General features: G+C 49.9%; 1 protein-coding gene across 1 annotated transcript in view; it reads left to right on the top strand.

The window, feature by feature from the left end:
- Positions 1-9,445, top strand: part of TAB1 (TGF-beta activated kinase 1/MAP3K7 binding protein 1) — a 33,644-nt gene that overhangs the window by 15,107 nt on the left and 9,092 nt on the right. The gene's annotated exons all lie outside the window — the stretch shown is intronic.

Genomic DNA, 9,445 nt, shown 5'->3' with positions numbered 1-9,445 from the left:
CGTACCAGCAGCCCCCTCCAGCAGATGCTTTCGACACCGAGACACAGGGGTACCAAACGCAGAACTACTGAGCCACCGATGCCCCTTTCCCTTCCCCTTTCCCTTCTGCCCCCTTTCCCACTGCTGGCAGAAAGCCGAGTCACAAACCAGACAGGTGTGTAGTGGCACAAGAGGTGGCTCTCAGCTATGCTCCAGCCTTCTGGGTCATCTGTTTTTATTTATTGTTTTTAAAAAAGGAAAAAAAAAAGAGAAAAAAAGGTTTCCCCATCACCTCTTCTTTCTCCTCCCTCCCAAAACTACCTGTCAGAACCAAATTCTTCCAAAATCTGTCACCGCATTGTGACAGGAAGGTCCCCCCTTCCCTCCTCTCCCTCCTGCCTTGCTGCAGAGGGCAGAGTCTGGCCGGTGGGCAGGAGAGGGGCGATGGCACCAGCAGGGCAGAGGGGAGGGTGTTGGAGGCAGAAAGGAAGGAATAAGAAGGGTCAGGGACCTTCCTAGAAGAGACGGTGTCGCTAAAGGCTGGAGTAGATGTGGGAGGCATCTGAATTGGGTTAGAGGGGCTGGTGGCTCAGGGAGGGGGATGGTGCTGGAGTCAGCATGCAGGCATGCAAGGGTGGAGGGGGGGCTGGATGGGAGCAGGAACAGCATTCCCCATGCAAAGACACGGGGGCTTTTCTCTGCCATGTGCTAGTGAGGGAGGGGTGCTTTATTTTTAGAGGGTTTGGGAAGAAGTAGTATTGGGGGGGGTAACACAAAGATAAAATGGGAAGGGAGGGAGGAAGATTTGCAGGTACAATCGAAAACCACAGGCATGCCTCTAGGTTGCAGTGAGAGACTCGGCAGAGCAGAGGGGCAGTGCCATGAGTGTCACTCCTTCCCCAGCCTCCTTGGATGGAGGTGGAGGTGGTTCCCCTCGCCTGTATGTCCTGCTCGCCACTCTTCTCAGACCAGTGTTTGGTGAGGCAGGAGGGGAGCCATGCCCAGTCCCTGGCCCCCAGGAGCAGTCCCTGTGGGAGGGAAGATGGAGGAGGTAGGCTTCTAGGGCATCTTGAGAGCCCTTGTTCCCAGCTGGGCTGGTTCGAGGGGGAGAGGAGAACTTTGCCATTTCACCCTGGGCAGGAGGAGGAGAAGAAAGCCAGTTTCACTCCTCAGGTCCTGCTGACCCCTCCTCTGTTCCTCTGCAACCACATTGCAAAGGCTTTTGCTGACACCATCTTTGTGGCACAAAGGAATGGAGCAGGACTCCCCCTGGAAAGAAATACCGCTGCTGGGACAGCCAGCGTGCGACTGGCTCTTGCACAGGGGTGCAATCAAGCAGGAAAGGGTCCTGCCCTGCACTGCTGTGCTTTGCCTCCCACTCAGATGGGAAGGGGGTCTTGGTGTGCAGAGAACTGGTTGGGGCCAGACTGAGCTCTCTGAAAACTGGTCTTGCTGTACTTTACGTAGACTATACCTTAGTGTGTCTTCTGCACACCCATCTCAGATCCTGGCTGTCTTTAAAAGCTTCACCTAGGTGGCAGCAGTGACCCTCAGATAGAGCTCATATGGACATAATTCCACACTCCTCATGATTTTGCTTCAAGTAAAGACACAGCTGTGGAAGCACAGTTTATTCCAGGATAGAAGTAAGGTCTCTGTGTAAAGACGGTCCCTAAAGGGAAATAATTAAGCAATAGCCAATAGGACAATTCTTCCCAGCACAGACATCTCTCAGAGCACAAGAAGCAGGGTACGCCTTGCAGCTCCATCCCCCAGGCAGCCACCCTGCTCCACACAACACTGGCCCCAGTAGCAGAGATCAGGAGCAGACCCAAAATCTGTAGGTGCTCCCCCTGAGAGTCCAGCCTATTCCCTGTATCACCCTTAGGAGTTGGAAGGATGGGACACAGGTCTGGCCTGTAGTTGTGGGAACATCTCATCTGGAAGACACCGAGGTTACCGGTCCTTCCCTGCCTCCCAGCCCAACTCCTCTCCAGCTGCCCCACAACGATGGGGAAGGGGTAGAAACCGTAGAGCTGCAGGTCCCAAGAGGGAAGGGGGGCAGTTCTCTGCTGTATATAGGCACCATTTCTTCCTGCTCCTAGCAGCAGACTTGTGCTGCCGGTGGCTATCCCTGTGGCTTGTCCTCCCTGTGGTTTGCTCCTCCTTGCTGGTGGTTAACCACTGGGGAGGATGGGAGAGGAGAACCAACTAGCCCTGTGGATGCACCAGGAGGGACTGGGCATCCATCCCTTGCTCTGTGGCTGCGAGCAAAAGCAATACTGTAAATAGGAGGGGTATTGTTTGGAGGGAAGCCCCTCAGGCTTCTTTTTTCTGTGGGCTCAGCCTAATATTTAGGCTTGGGAGGGGGTTACTTTATTGAGAGGGGTTCATTATGACTGTGGCTACGGGGTAGTTCCCTCCAGTCCATCTCTCCCACCAGGGGAGAGGAGAGAACGAATGACGAAGTGGAGGAGGAGAAAAACTAGTTGTACTCATGCAGACTCATCTGTGTCATCCTTCTTGCTTTCGTTTTGGGTGGGTGGGGGGAACCAAGAGGAGGAGGCGGCTATAAATAACCAGCCTTTGGCACAAAAATGTGTTGTACTTTTGGGGAGGAACTGCCCATCACCTGTCCCCTCTCCTTGGTGAGGAGGGGGTGAGGGACTGAGTGCGTGAGGAGAGGTACTGACCATACATGGGGGGTCTACCTGGGGCTCTGTTTTGGGCTGTAGCACAGGAGCATCTTGCATGCCCCTTCTGCCATCAGAGTTACGTAGACGGCTAAACACAATTTGGGGCTGACAAATGAGCAAGCTTTTCTTTATCCTCTTTGGTTTGTTTCCCTCACGTAACCAGCTGTTGGGCTTGAGGTAGAAATGGGCCTCTCCCTCAGAGCCAGCACTTCAGTGACACATGAGCCAGGTGGCTTCATCCTGGGTTACTGCCCATCTCTGTCCCTTTCCTCCTCGCTTCGTGTTGTAGGAAAGGCATTGGTGTGGCAGGGGACGCTACAACAGTAGATATTTGGGCAACTTCTTGCTTTTGCTTATGGGAGAAGACATACTGTCCTTGCGTTGACATGCTTTCAGCCTTTGCAGTGGAGGGTTGGTGGTGACAGACCTGGGGCTGGGACTCTCCTTGTTCGCATGTAGCTCTTTCAAATGCAATTTCCAGTGGCATTTGGCTGGTTCTGCAGCTGATGAGAGATATGGACCTACCCAAAGGGTTGGTTATCTTAAGAGCTTCTGATAAGGTCCTGCCTATTTCTGGTCATCATAGGCAGGATCTGAGCAGCTGGCTGGAACATGTCCCTTTTAGATCCTAAACGTGGGTGAGATCAGCCCCACTCCAGGGATTAGGAGATCAGAAGGAAGGCTGTATAAGCAAAACGATAAGGCGGCTTTCTTCCCTCTCTGCCATTTGTCCAGATTACAGAGGATTACACATCCCCTGCTGGGACCAATGGCCCCTTGATGTCTTCTTATCTTATGAAGCCCCCAAGTAAGGGACTGTTTTGTGGAACCCGGGGCTGTGAAGGGCAAAGGGATGATGAAACTTTGCCCCAATTCTACCTGTAGCTTCAGCCTCCTGATGTGTCCCCATCCCCAGCCCACCCACGTCCCCACCACGCTGTTCATCACCTCATCACACACCCTTCCCCTCTGTGTTATTCCCAGCAGTTCCCTCAGGGAAGGAGGCGTCTTTGTCCCTGCATCCTGGTGAACATTTGGGAGGACCTGGGAAGGCAGCATTGCGGGGTGGTTCCCACAGGAGTCTTCTTGTGGGGTGGTTCCCACAGGAGTCTTGGCTCCTGTCCCCAGAGCAGGTACAAGGCAAGGAGCCCAGCGAGGCCACCTCACGCAGCAAGTCCAAACCATCCATCCAGACAAATCCCTGATGCCTGCGTGGCCTCTGTAACACCACCTGGCCAGCCCTGCCCCTTCCCCTGCCGCATTACTGCCTGTGTATAGTATATATATTATATATATATTTAAAAAGATGTATAATATAAAGCTATACATATATACGTATATACGATGACTCATGGATGGCCTGCCGCATACAGGATCCCCTGAGTGGTTTTGTCTAAGCCCGAGTGTCCCTTCACCCCTCCTCCCCCTCCGCCCCTGGCCCCCGTCCATTCTGAAATCCAACTACAGCAAACCCCGCCACCTCGGCACCTGTGTTTACAATGTCCTATATATTTGTGGTTAACAAAGTGAAGGTGGTAACTACTGGTGTCTCAATAAAGTTATGACGTTCAAAATAACCAAACTATATGGAAAAAAAATGGTCTGGATTTTCTTCTTTGGGGAGGGATGGCTTTTTTAGCTGGGTTTGCTATGAGAGCACGGCTCCTGTGCTCCTGCACAGCTGGTCGGCAAGCGTAGTGACAATCAGCGGCTTGAATGGAGGAAAGAGACCTAAAGAACTGCCCCTACTGAGATACATATTTCAGGGGGAGCTAATGGTTGCTGGCTTTGCTTGGCCCGAGTTTCAAATCGCACATGCCGTCAAGTGTCTCTTACCTAATCAATAGGAAAACATGAGAAGGAGCTGGATATGCCATACTGGAAGTGGACCCTCATTGTGAAAGAGAGTGTGGAAGGAGGTGTGGAAGGGGGACATAAAGGAATATAGGATACAAACCTATATGAAGATAAGCAGCAGTATTTTCACACCCAGGGGAAGCAGATCTGTTTATTACTTTGATGTGTCTTTACCTCCATTCATCTATGCGTAACCATGGCTGGGGTGTCTAGCACAGGGCACATTTTCAAAACATAATCAAATACTGGGAAACGCAAGCTCTGAGGTCACATAATTGATAGCCTGCTGTTAAAAAGGATCTCGTTTCAACAGGCTCTGCAATAAAAATAAAATTCAAAATCCCATCCCGTGCCGGTGCTTAGGTGAGAGCTTCCTTCTCATCCCCTTTTAATAAGCCTGTCATCAAGTACCCAAGTATCACATTTCCCAACCCCTGTGCAGCTCAAGGACAGTAAGCAGCGGCACATGATGGTGAGTGGGTTCTGTCCAGTCCTTCAAACTGTCTCCCCCTCTTGGGGACACAACTGAGCACACACACGCTGTAGCTTCGCGTCAGATTATATGCAGAAGTGTTGATAGACCCATCTGTTCCTTGATTAGCCTTTGTTTGGACAAAGGCCCTTCCCACAGTCCCAGCTTTTGGGGTGGCAGGGTTGTGGCGATATCATGCCCATAGAAAGGCAAATGTCTGTGCTGGTGGCAGGTGGCGTTAAAAACTGGTGAGACAAGATGTTGCCAAAAGCAAGCATTTAAGATGAATATGACTCTTGACATGACCAGTTTGTTTCTTCTAATAATTTCAAATCTTTTTAATTTTGCTCTCTGGTATTTCAAGCTCTTATGAGTCATGTTTTGAAGCTTCTCCCTGCAGCCATGATATCTAGAAACATAATTCTGTTATAAAGTTGTTTTTTTAAAAAAAAGTTCACATAATCCTAGGACTTGAGGAGATGAGACTTTGTTTAGCATATCACGAAATTCAACAAAACCAGATGCTTTGGCACAGCTGAAACAACCCTATTTCCCTCCCTCAAAAGCCCAACTGGCCTAAAGCTCTGTACAAACTCTCTTTTGCAGTGATATTTGGCTCTCTCCTGGGGGGACCAGCTCTCCAGGGTGGCTCTCCAACTCTGTGGAGGGTACTGGGGGAAAGAAGCTGCTGTTTCCAGCTCTCTTTCCTTAATGCTTGTTCTCCCTACTGCTCTATTTCTTCTCCTTTCCAGCCTGCCTGGAAATAATGGCCTGCAAAGGAGCGAAGGAGCATAAGGACACCTGCACCTGTGGCAAGCATCAGGCTGAAGTTGGTAGAGGTAGCTGGGGACAGCTCAGGGTGGAGCTGCATGAGGGCTTGCAATGCCACCCTCTCCACCATCCCCTTCTGTAATGGTCTGTGGTAGGAGCAGAGCAAGCGCGGCAAGTTGGCTCTGTCAGAGACCCCGAGACCCTCCTTTTTTCCATACCGCCTCCTGCAAAGCCTTGCCAAAAATCCTGACTTTCCTTTCCAGCCCCAGCCTTCATCATCAGCAAAACAAGGCAGAAAAAAAATAATCTCCCTAAATGTATCTCACACATGATCAGGAGAGAGAAACTAAATGATGCAATGGTTTCTGCTGGTGATCCTGTAATTGCTTCCCATTGTATATGGTTTCCGAGTGCCTACAACAGCCTTGTGCTCCCTGCTCCCCATGGCACATTGTTCAATCATGCTGTTCATCTTTTATCCAGCGGCCCAGCAGAGTGACCATGCTGCTTCTCTTTCTACGGAAAAAAAATATTAGTAAAACCAGGAAGGCAGCAGTACAGATCGGCACCAGAAATACTGTGTGCATAACCTGTAGCATTGGGGACAGAGAAGCAATAAGGAGCAATAAATATACAAAGAGAGAGAGAGGAGAGGGAGGGAGAGAGGGACCAATGAGAAATATGGGAGTTAAATATGACAGAGGGAGCTGTAGATCTGGTAGTCACTGAATCATGTGATTCATTTATTGGTGCACGGATGATGAGGCTCAGAGACCGATATCTGGCATTCTCAGGGAGATTTTGGCTGCATGAGAATACAGCATGGTAATTTCTGAGAGGATTTGCTGAGTGTAAGAAGCATAAATAAAACAAAGGAAAAAATAAGCTTGATCAATACAGCCAACAAAAACTCTGTTGGTGCAGTGTTTCATCTTGCAAGTGCTGCATAATGCTATTGGTCTCTGTGAGCAGATATTAATGAAGAAGCACACAAGCTTTGGTAGCACTTTCCTTTGGAGGTCTGCAAAATGCTGGATAAATATTAATTTAGCTGCAAGCAGCCTCGTTTGGTAAATCTTGCTATTCACTTTTTGCAGACCATTTGCAAGACAATTGCCTCGCTCAAGATTAGGGCAGGGGCTCAGTAACAGAACCACAGGAATATCCAGACAGAATCTGGCACAAATATTTTCACCAAGAAAAAAGTATTTTGCACCAGGTCTGTGTTCCAGCCCAAACAATGACAATGATTAGTGACTAAGAGCTGAAGCCAGACATTTAAATTAGGAACAGGGCACATTTTTAACTGCAAGAGGTGACTAGTCATTGTACAAACAAGGAAAAGTGGCAGCTTTTCTATCTCATATCTTTCGGAAAGTTGTTTTGCTCCCTCACTGAGATCTCTGCCCTATCGCACCCACACACGGATTCTGCTTGTTAGTCTCAAAAGGACTCACTTCGGGATATAAGAAGACAGAAATGACTCCTAAATTCGCAGTCCTGCAATGCGATATATGCTGGCAGTCTCTGAGCACACCCCAAGCCTTGCTGATTTCAGTGGCGCTCTGAGCAAGGACAGGGTCTGCCTGTGCTCATCACGGTGCATGACTCCAACCTTGAATGTCATTAAATACGCATAAGCTCCTGCTGCAATGCTGAAAAAGCGACATCGTGTTTTAAAGCAGAGAAACTTGCCTGTTGCTTTTTAATGACACGGACAATGCTGTTCTACACAGATTTCCACAGCACCAGAAATTCTTCTTGATACTGGTAAGATAACAAACCCTTATCAGTACTAAATCTGGCCATCCTCCTTTTAATTTTAATGCCGACTGAAGCCCCGTTCCTATAATTATTTGTACGCACTCACGCTTTACCCACAGGAATACTTCAAAGACATCAGTAAGACCAAGCTTATACATAAAGCTAAATATGTGGAAACTTGTTTGTAGACCGAGATTCTAAATTTAGCATTTTCTTCTACCTTTGGCCAATATAACCTTTAAAAAAAGTAGTTCTGTCTGTGTACCTAAGTCTGCTTGAATGGCTGAATATTTGTGAGCCTTGCGTGAACGGGAAAGATCTGTAATCTTTGTATATTTGGAAGAAAGAAATGTAAAAAAACAACACACAGGATTTGCAGGAAAGGGACCAGGAATCCTCCAGCAGGATCCCCTGCAGCAAGAACCATCATTCCATAGAATGAGGTTAATTAACTGCCAATTATTTCTGAAGTGCATCTGAATCTAATATATTTGCCACAAAGATGCCATTAAAAGAGTATCAAGCCACTGCTGGAAATCAAGACTACTTAAAACTCCCACCCTCACCACAGTCACAGTGCTACACATGACTGAAACTGCATGTCTCTCATGGTGGAGCCCCTTCAGCCTCAATTCACACAGGGAAATGTGCTCTTCCCCAAGCCTCCCGCTGCTGCAGCCTGTCTGCCAGCCATCACCCACTTCAAGATATGCCACTCACACACCTGGAGGGCTCTTCTGCTGACTTACAATGTTGAGAAAGCAGTGGGAATGATTCTTGTGTCTTCCCTCCTGCTCCACCTGAGCTGGTTCAATGGAAACAGTCCCTCCTGAAACAGCCTACCTCAGGCTAGAAATGTTCTTAAGGGGTAAAATCAGCGATCTCTGTTTTTGTCTGTATCATTCAGGCAGGCACACAAACAATTTTACTGTTGTGCCTGACTAGAGACTACCAAGGATTGCTCCAAACTGCAGTGAGTATTGAGAACTGCCTCTCAGCTGTTCTGGACACCTTCCCATCCCTGGCCTGAGGGCATGGTCCCACTACATCCTTGTTATTGCCTGCAAAAGAGAGTGGGAAAGGGCTGTGGCTTGCCTTGGCAGGAGTTGGACCCCAAGCTGAGGCAAATAGACACCTCTTGTGGTGTCTATGGAGTCGCAGTGCAGCTGACAGCTGGTCATCTTGGGCTTTCCCAGCCTTAGTCTTCCCTAGAGGTTGCACAGAACATGACTCAGTGCTAAGAAAAACATTTCAACACCAGACTCCCTCAGGCCTCTTTGGCATCCAAGGTGAACCCCATTTCACAGGATCCACACAACCCTGCCCGTCTTCCCTACCCCTCCACGTACGCTTGCAGTGGTGGCTGAAAGACGCTGCTTTCTCTCACGACTGAAGGCCTCAAAGTTAAGAAATGGAGTTGCCTCCATTCCCCCTAGACAAGGAGTAACGACAGGGGAATTTTAAAATATTTCACTTCTGTGGGATTTCTCTCCTCATGGAGGCGAGCTGACCACACTCTCTCCTCCGGCCACACGGGCAAGCATGGCGCTGGGGCAGCCACCCTGGGCTCCCCTGCACCACAGGGCCCACACTGGGGGGCGCACGCTTCTCCGGGTTATCATTTCGGGAGCCCCAGAGGCCTCCGCAGCATGGCTCAGGCCATGTTTTCAAGTGCCCGCAGAGCCGAGCCGCCACTGCCGCTTCAGGGCTTGAAAACCGACAGCCTGGACGGGGAAGGGGTGAAACGAGTCCGCCTCAGGGCCGGGGACAGAGCCTGATGGAGGGGGTGCACCCGCGCGCCCGCGCTCGAGACCCGTCCCCGCTGCTCTCGCCCATGGGGGGGGTGGGAGAGAGGGGCACGGCCATCCTCGCGCTGCTGGGTGGGGCCGGTCGCCGCCGGAAGCGG

The sequence above is a fragment of the Charadrius vociferus genome, unplaced genomic scaffold, assembly GCF_000708025.1.
Source record: "Charadrius vociferus isolate BGI_N301 unplaced genomic scaffold, ASM70802v2 scaffold346, whole genome shotgun sequence".
Classification (NCBI taxonomy): domain Eukaryota; kingdom Metazoa; phylum Chordata; class Aves; order Charadriiformes; family Charadriidae; genus Charadrius; species Charadrius vociferus.
This window is presented reverse-complemented; position numbering and strand designations above follow the sequence as displayed.